This window comes from Rissa tridactyla, chromosome 9, assembly GCF_028500815.1.
Source record: "Rissa tridactyla isolate bRisTri1 chromosome 9, bRisTri1.patW.cur.20221130, whole genome shotgun sequence".
Taxonomy (NCBI): domain Eukaryota; kingdom Metazoa; phylum Chordata; class Aves; order Charadriiformes; family Laridae; genus Rissa; species Rissa tridactyla.
In genome coordinates this window covers 29,236,110-29,245,947 of record NC_071474.1, presented here as the reverse complement: position 1 = coordinate 29,245,947, position 9,838 = coordinate 29,236,110, and positions in this window count along the sequence as shown.

The following is a 9,838-nucleotide window of genomic DNA, read 5'->3' as shown; positions in this document are numbered from 1 at the left end:
CCCCGGCCTCCTTCCTTGAGGAGCTGCAGGGAAAGCAGGCCGAAATCTTTCATCCCACTCTGGGGAGGGCTTGTGGGCTTTCTGCCAGTGACCAGTTCCTCAAAACCTGCTTCCCAGTTCCTGCTTCTCCCTGTAATCCCTCCATGGAAGGGGCAGAATTGAAATCCCTCATTGCTCCCGTGCGTGTCTGGGGCTTGTAGTGCTCTGCCCAAAGATGAGAGGGTCTGGGACAAAGGAATTTTAGGGCAGAACTCAATTTCTGAGTGCTGTTGCCTTTTGGTATTGGCTCTAATAGTGTAAGAGAAGAGCAGCGAGAGGCTTGTTAAAGCAGAAGAGCTAGAAGAGAGGAGCTGGCAGGTTTTACTAGTTGCCAGCAAAGCAAGATGGATATTCTGCTATTGTCAACGCAAGAGAATCAGTCCCACAGCACATTTCACGGCGCTGTGAGTGCTCACCAGCAGGATAACGCCATCCGGTGAGACGCCGAGTACGTTCCGTGCTGGATGTGCCCGTGTCTCGCAGGCCAGAGATCTGTTAGCTGCTACGAGGCTACAATAGCCCTTGGGTAGTTGTTAAAGTGTTTGCTCGAGCTTATGAACCATAAATTCTGTGCGCCAAAAAAATTAAAAATGTTCTTTCGCGCAGCAAATGGGAGAGAGGTTTATGGTTGCGTGGGTATTTGGAGTTACTTTTGTATGCAGAAAGGACCGATCAGCCACAGGTAAATATGAGATGCTGAACGTGAGTTACAGCCTTGTGAGATCTGTGTTGCCTAGGCGGAAAAAATCCTTTATTTTCCCTTTCTTGGGCAAACAAAAGGTCCTGAAACCTATAATTCATCTTCTTTCTTCTTGTTCCATTTGAAATGATCTTTATTCTTCACCGACAGTAGCTTTTGTTATCAAATTTCTGTGGTAGATAAATGAGTTAGGGTGAGGTAATGTGCTGTTGATGTAAATTGAATGCAAAGTGAAGAAGGTAATGATAATCTCTCATTTTCTGTGCATAAGAAAATGCAAATGTGAGGAAATAAATTGAGCTAAAATGCTGAAACAATACATCTCCTATCAATAAAGAGGAGTGTAGAGAATGGCCTGCCATAACAAAGGATAATTAGAACCTCATTACTGTAAATATTTTACTTTAGAACATAGGTCAGTCAAATTATTTTTGGTTTATGGTGTATATTTCACTTGTAATAGTACTTGCAACATTATTGCTAATTAATCGTCACAGAAAATGCCAACATCATTAGAATAAACAAGGCTATTAATACAAATAATTTCTATTGTTTACTACTATTGCTGTCAACTTCTGGGGCACTAAATTGAAAGCAAAGTGTTTCTTTTTATTTGTATTTGCAAACAAAATCCCCTAGAATTGCGATCCCCAGCATGGGCACTTGGGAGATGAAAGCTTTGCTGTTTAGGTGGGTGACATCAATTAAATATCAGATCTGGCTTTGTTTCGACTTAGTGTTCTACGTTCTCTAAAGAAGACCATTTAAAATACACCAACCAAGTCATGTTCCTTCCTGTTAAAAAGGCTTTCTGTAGCAATGAGCTCTTGGGAGACATCTCTTCTGGTTTGAGTTGATAGGTTTGGGGTGGGTTTTTTTGGAAATATCCCTTTTTTTATTGGAACAAAACGGTCCCACGCATGCTGTTGTTGGACGTATGGTTGTGTCAAAGGCTGAAGGGGCCGGCAGGGACACAGGGTAGCATGTTCCCGGCAGGGTCACCACCTCGGGCTTGGGGACTGCACATCTTTCAGGGAATCTTTCTGCTGCAAAGTGAAATGAAGTTTATGAGAAGTCAGAACAAGGAAGCTATTTCCATTTTAATCTGATAGATTTTTTTTTTTTTTTTAAATGTGCTCTGGCTGCACTGATCAATAATGTTAAACAGCCTGATGTCTTGAAGATCTTGTTAAATGATTGTTCATAATCTCCCTTGTCTCCAAATGCACTCTTTTAAGCGAAAGATCCTTGCTCAAAACCTTAAGCAAATTGCAATTTGCCCTTGTCCTCTAGATAGCTATGGTAAGTAATCCTTCCTTAACCAGCAGCAAACAAGCCATTTCTGAAAAAAACAGGGAAAGTAATGCTTGATCTTTGTTTTATTATTTTTTTCTTCTTTATTTGACTACTTTGAAGTCCCAGGCTTTTTCTGGAGCAACAATTGTAGGAAGTTATCCAAATATAGAAGCAGCACAGCCATGGAGTCCTTTGCAGTGCCTGTCATTCTGTTGTAGTCATTAACATACTGGAGAGAGTACCGCTTCTGTAAAAAGTCCCACGGCCACTGAAGATGGCTATGGAACATGTTGCCCAGAGAAGCTGTGGCTGCCCCATCCCTGGAGGTGTTCAAGGCCAGGCTGGACGGGGCTTGGAGCAACCTGGTCTGGTGGGAGGTGTCCCTGCCCAGGGCAGGGTGTGGCACTGGATGGTCTTTAAGGTCCCTTCCAACCCAAACCATTCTGTGATTCTAAAAAAAAAAAAACTAAGGTGTATTTGGACATCAGTGGTGTTGGTGACCTACCCCAGATGAGGATGTGCCCTCAGCTTTCACAGGCGGGATGCAGAAGCCTTGTCCCCGTGGCGATGGCTCTGGGGTGGTGGGATCGCAGGCGCAGGGAGATGCTGCTGCGGACTTCAAAGCTGGGCAGTGGGAGGGTTATTCAGGCAAAAAGGAGGTGGCTGGCTTTGGCAATGTGAAATGGCAACCAGGACCATCCCTTCAGTGACAGCAGCATACAGCTTGTGCAGGAGCAGTGCTGGTTTATAGCCCTCACATCTCTGAGAACCTCTTCCCTACTCCCCTGATCCATCTCCAGGCTTTCAGTTCCTGTGTGTTGGGCATTTTTATTCTGCTTTTATGCAGAGGCTTGAATACTTGTGCCAAGAAACAGGCTCCCCTTGCTGAATTCCCTCCAGACACATCCATCGCGGTTAGCACTTAAGCTCTGTCCCTCCCATTTTATTCCATTTTTAATTAGACTCCTGAACAGGAGCACAGAGCAAACTCCACTTTCATCTGGGAGACCCTGTGCTGTGAAATATTTACGGGAAGTAAATAACTGTCAGAAAGTAAATAAGTCCCTGACTCTACATGAGTGTAAAAGTGCTTTGAAATAGTCTCATTCGAATAAAAGCTTCTCATGTTGAGTGGCAGTAAGAAACAGCAACACAGGCAAAAAATTCCCAATGTAGAAGGTAAACACAATTACTAATTCATGGAGCAGCACGTTTCACAGTAGCAGCTTTAGTATCTTTCTTTTCAGCTTGATTTAAAATAGGCCAGATTAAAAGGAAATCTGGATTTGGTTTGGTCATCATCTTTTCAGAAAGTGGAGCGCAAGCACGGCCAGACACACCATGTTGCTGAAGTTATTCTAAATTTAGACTTGGCCGTCTCCACTTCAAGCTCTGAATAAAGCAATGAAACAAAGCTCGGAGAAGGCAGCAGCTCTTGCAGGTTTTGATGGGTCAGGTAGATCACCAAGCTCAAACATCATCATACAGAACAAGAACTAAGTTAAATATAAGCTCAAAAGCTGGCCCGCCGCTGTGCGTGGGATGGATGCTCGTCCTTCGCCAGGCTTGCTGGTGTGAGCTTGAGTTCTGGAGGTTGCTTTGAAACAGATCTCTCTAAGATCTTTCTCCTTCCTCCAGCAAACCCATTGCTCCCATCTGCTGATGGCATTACTAGGGTAGTGACCTAGAGAAATACTCCTGGGCCAGGACTGTTAATAGAGACAGGTTAACTCCGGCCAGCAGCATCCAACTGAGCAGAGGGAACTTGTTCCCTTCTTCACTCATGGGAGGAGATTCATCCCACCTTGCTCTGATGCCTGTTGTCAGAGGAGGGAGGCGTCTCTCTCTCTTGCTCTCCCTTTCTGGTGATTAGAAAAGGAGCCTTGATTAACAGTTTATGCTCTGTGTCAAACTTTATTTTTGGGAAGTTAAAATTGGGGTGAAAGGAGTCTCAACCAGCACATCCAAACCCGCCTTGCACTTAACTCCATGCTGAGACGCCTTTTCTTTCTACTGTCTTTATAATTTGCCTTCTTGGCCTTTAGGGACAAAATTGTCTGTGGTATTAACATTAAAATTGAAGGGGAGGATATGTAGACAAGAGATAAGGGTGTTTCTAATCTGTGTATCCCTAATTGATACCACCAGCCTGCTCACTGAGACATAGGTTCTTGAATCAGTGGCACTCAAAGCTCATCCCCTGCTCAGTAAGTGTGGTCTTGGAACACCCCTTCCAGCTGATTGACTTAGGAGGGAACCGGAAAAGCTGAGAGCTCTCCCTGTAAGTCTTTGACCCACTGCACGAGGCAGACAATACTTGACATACATTCAGAGAAAGGGACCTCACGGTCTCCACTATCTGCTCACATCAACAGGTATGATGGATGAAAGCACCACTCTGCTTCCAGAGGGAGACACTGCAATTTTTCTCTTGAAATCCCAGGGCCGTCAGAGGTATATGATGTCATGAATAGTTAAGACTGAATTGGCCTTTCTAGCAGGTCTGACCTACTTGGGTTTTCTTTTCTGTTCCCCTGACCTAGTGCCCTGGCGTACTTTTCTTGGTAACAGCGCTCGCTAATGGATGGTTGGGTGCTCTGACTTGCCAGCTCTATAACAAAGCCAACAGCGCTCTGTTGTGAAGGTTAATTTGCAGCCAAATTCACCAAGAGAACTAGCCAAACCTCTCTGCACTACTTGGGCTCTATGGTGAAAATTCAAGAAGGATGGTAGTTGTGTACCCAGTGGTTGCTTCAGAAGGGTGATTTTTACTGGTGTACAGTGGAGTCACCTCCCTGATGGGATGACCTGCTGACATAAAGATCAGCCATGGCTGTTTGCAGGTGGGCTTTCCAGTCTCCGGTGCTAAGAAGGCACAGAAGCTTGGGTTCATCTTTCTGAATTTAATCTCCTAACTTGAATTGCCCAGTCCGGCACCACGGACTCTATAGTTGCAGGAAAGAGGTACTTCTAGAGACCCAAAAAGTGAGGCGCTGGGGGTATGGCTGGGCTTTGAAGTGCATTCCTCCCTGTGTTGGCTCCACATGGAATGTACGGCCCTGTGCTCCAAGTGCAATGGGGAGATGACAGCTCAGTGTCCATACGTGTTTGGTGCCTGTAAAGCTGCTGTGTTGTGCCCATGCTTTGTTCAGAAGATGTTGGGAACCTTGGTAGTAAGAGGATGGACGGACAGTAGGATGCAAAGGGACAGCTGAGGGCTGGAACCCGAGGTGGCTGTACAGAATGCAATGGTGCTTTATCAGATTTGCACTAGTTGAGCTTCTAGTTGAAGTTGCTAATTTAAACTTTACTGCAGATGTCCTGAGAGTTTTTCATTTAAACTAATACAAAGTAACCTTAAAAAGCAGCATGCCTATCCTACCTTAGGAAAACTCTCTTGTCTGTTTCTGGCTAGCCCTCTTTGCAATTAAGGTTGTATGACTAATTATGAGTTGAAGCATATTGTAAACTTCTTAAATCAAGTGAAATATTTCACATGCATGGAAATACAAATGGTTAAAAGATGTGATATCTAATATATGACACACTCTTTCTAAATTAGGCTCATCCCTTTGAAAAAATGCATGAGTTCCACAGCTCAGGCTTAGATCAGAATTTGAAACTGCAGAGAATTATCTTAGAAATCACAAAAAGTATCTCCCAAGGGTTTTTGATGGGTGCTTCTTCACATCAGCTTTTTATCTTGTGTCAAACTCATGGAAACATGGAGAGCTTGTTATGTGTCCTCCTTCTAAAAAGCATCACAGCTCCCAGCTATGAATCCTGATTCAACAGGTAAATGCTCTTCCTAGAAATGAATCTGGGCCTGAGTGCTTCTTATCTTCAAGGCTTTGAGGTTCCCAGCTAAGGTTGCACCATAGAACGGATGCAGGATGGGAACAAAATTCATGTTGCTCTTGTCCAAGTACTGACGTCACCTGGATCTTCTTGTAGATTTAGGGCTAAATTCTGCCACCCCTTTGTGCCAGCAGAGTTTGATTGACTGGAATGGGGCTGCAGGTTTGGCCTTCTCTTAATGGGCCACCTTGCTGCTAAACTCTGGGACTGGGAGTCTGGTGGCATGATAGCTCTGGCTGTCTCAGTCCTTGGATAAAACCAGGCGAGTAAGCAAACCAGCTGGCAGGACTTCACAACCATTGCGCCAACCCCATTGGTAGTTTGTGCGGCCAACCTGTGAGGACCTACCTCAGCAGTTTAGCCAGGTCACCACCTCTGAATGGTCTCCACTTCTTTTTTCTTCTAATATTTTCTCTGGTTGGTTTGCTGTGGTGTCTGAAGCACACTGAGAACTTCCCAAGCATAACAGCAGGGACTGCGTGTGCCCAAGGAGAGCTTCACAACAGCTACAGCAGATAGGGGTCAGGGAGGTGGGACTTTATAAATCAACAACCTTCATTACTTGCAGCCTGGAAAAAATGAAAGGAGAGATGTACTCACAAAGTAGAGACTTCAGTGGGGGTTCAGGCACTAATCCATAAAAGTCAACGAGTCTGTGTCTTGCACAAGTGACTGGATTCAACCTCCCCAGTAAACCCTGGCAGTGCTGCTGGGTCATCCTCCATCAACGGGGACAGCCTGTGTTGGAGCTAAATAAATGTGGTACAAAATGGCACCTAAAGTAGCATGTGTTATCCCACATAGCCACTACCCTGGTCCTTCTAAGGAGGAGCTCTGTCAGCTCCCTCTGTCTCCTCTTCGGGAGAGGGATGGTGCAACCCTCCTTCCCTCCCTTTCCCTTTCTCCCATCTCTCCTCCCATATAATTCTGCTCTCCTGCATTTCTCTAAGGCTTTTGTAGTATTTTTCAAGTCGGCTTAGTCGTAAGCAGTCCTTAATCACAAGCAATCCTTTTACTATTAATATAATAGAAGATTCAGATGATGCTTCTGGTTGTTACGGACATTTGCACTAGTGCAAGGCCAGGAGACAATACTGCTGTGTCAGCACAGGAATAAATAACCACCTGGGGCCGAGGGCTAGCAGAGCTGAACATCAGACCTCCCTATTGTCTGCTCCGGGTTTAAAATACTCCTGGGAGGTGAATCTGAGGAATGAAGCTCAATGCTAGTAAATATTTTTGACCTATGCTCTGGCTGTGGGTAATTTACAACACGCTTGAAAATCTGATCTGGGTTATGTCCAATTCACAGAAGTTTATTTCCAAGGCAGTTATTTATAGACTGCCTTCCTGGCTCTGGGGTTTCTTGGGGAAGTGTCTGAACATCAGCTCTCTGAGCAATCACCATAAAATTAAAATTTTCAATTTCAATGGTGAACAAACAGTTTAAGGAAAGTGAAATATTATCCAACAAATCCTTCTTTTCACTTAAAGCTTTGAGCCTTTAAATATTTATTAGCAGTGTCTCTACTCTGCAGCAATGTTAAAAGGCTCAGCCCCATTCTAAGGAAGAGAACAATCCATTTGATTAAAAATGAAGTGCAAATGCCATTTCTAAAGAAGGCCTTCAAGTCAGATTACAGTGTTTGGAAAAATGATCGGCACTTTGGTCTTCTATGTAGTACAGCTAGAAATGGGGTTGGTTTTGTTTCCTCCCTTAAACCTCCTTTGCCCTACAAATTTTGTGGTTCTTTCTCATGGCTTGACCCTGTAGGAGTGATGGTCGCATTTCTCTGGGTAGATCCCCCGAGTCACTCCCTAAATTGAGTTCTTCATGTTCTTCATTTGTAGACGTGGGGCCCTTGGGTGCTCATTGGTCTATTTTAACTTCTGTTTTTCCCTTGCTTTAGCTATGTAGGAAACAGCCTGCAGTAATCTCAGGGGATAATAACTTGAGGTTTGGCAAATCTGAGGAAACTTTATCTCTCCATGCATTGATCGAACTACCTGTACTTTTTCTTTCTTTAAAAAAACCCCAAAACTTAAAATCTTTAAAATAATTGTCTACACAATAGTATACAGTGGTGAAGAAAGATGTGATTGTTGTATAGGATTTCAAATTGAATCTCTGTCAAGTTGCCAGCTGGAAAAGAACCCCCTGAATTGTGAGTGCACATGGAGCTGGCATTGCTTTGCCTGGGGAAGTGCCTGGTACCTCCTGGGAAGAGGGGAATGATGAAAACCTTCATTTAAAATGTGAGTTCCCAAAGAAAATTGTCTCATGGTAGAAAATTGTCTCATTTGTAAATCTCTGCAAAGTTATCTTCTGTAAAGGTTGTTGGGTTAACCATAGCTAGAAGGACCATGCTAGGTTGTCTTAATCACTTAGCAGAGATTGTTTAAGAAGTTATTCTTATGGGAAAGTCCTGAATCTGCGTGTATGTGTGTGCACCCTATCAATTCACGCAGGATTCAGTGGAAATAAGGGCTTCACAGTGGTCATCTGTACCAATGTGTGGGGAGAGGAAACCTCTCCACCAAGAACCCACAGAGAAGAGGAAGGGGAGATGGAGGCAGTAGAATCATAGAATGGTTAGAGTTGGAAGGGACATAGAAGATCATGTAGTTCCACCCACCTGCCCTGGGCAGGGACACCTCCCACTAGACCAGGTTGCTCCAAGCCCCGTCCAGCCTGGCCTTGAACACTTTGAGGGAAGAATACCCTGCCCAAAACAACGCAATGAAAAAGGGCGAGAACCAGGACAGATTAGCTCTAGAGAGCTAATCCAGCTCCCTGACTCTTCTTTCAGGCTAACCCCCTTATGGTAAGACCAGCAGAGTTTTTGGAGGGTCTGTACAGGGCATGGTGTTTTCCTGTCATACATTAAAGCTACCCTGTATCACCAGGGAAATTGTCTAGAAGATGGAGCAACAAAAAGCTTGATAAAAGGAAATATTATCTGTTAAATGAGGCAGGACTTTCTCACAAGTGTGTAAGTTCATAGATAAGCAAATATAAAGCTAGGTAATACACCTTGTCTTCGGCTGAGCCACTTAGCTTGCTTTGCGCAATGTACGTTCATCCCACTCCCTTAGGCCTGCTAGTTCAGCCTGTGAAGGTTATCACCTCTGTCTTGTCTCAAGTAATTGGAAATGTCTTCTAAATGGCCCAGCTTCCCTCTCTCTGGTGCCAGAAGACAATAGATTCTTGGTAATTGAGGCCTCAGCTAAAAGGGCTGCTGTAGTTAGGCTTCATTGCAAAAGATAAGGTGGCACCAAAACTGTTGATGGCAGAATGAAGGAAAACAAATTATCGTGCCTGAAATCAAATGAGTTTTAATTAATGCGTCTAATCTGTCTAGTGAAAGTTCTAAATGCCATTTGTGTCTTCATTGTTGCTCTGAACAGTGACAAACTCATCAGAGGCAAACAAATTGTAATGTGTGCCACTAAAGCTAAAACCTACCAGAACTGAAATACGTAATTTGGGAAAGAAGTATGTTTTAGGGAAACCTGCTGTAGCCCTGAAGTTCATGCATCACATCCCACCTCTGGGAGCTTTAAATATCCATTACCCACATAGAACCGGGATTTCTACTCGCTCCCAATTAGAGAGCGTGAGAACTCCTGCAGACACAATCTCCATTGTCCCAGTCCTGTCTCCTGGGAGGAGACCTCCCCTGTGTGCTCCACCATGGAAAGGTCTGGTGTGGATTCCTTCTGCAGGTGGCTTCCTGCAAAACCAACACCGCTGAGCAGTGGTCCTGCCTGGGGAAGGGGGAAGATTTCTCTTTAGATGGAGAAGGAATTTAAGCCTTCCAGAAGGTACTTTATTCAGAGTTAAACCTGAGTAACACCTTTTTTCCCAGCACAGGCTCTGTAGAACCGTAAGCAAGCTGAGCTTGGTGTAGAACTTTATTTTTCTTGTCCATATCAGCTTTTCCC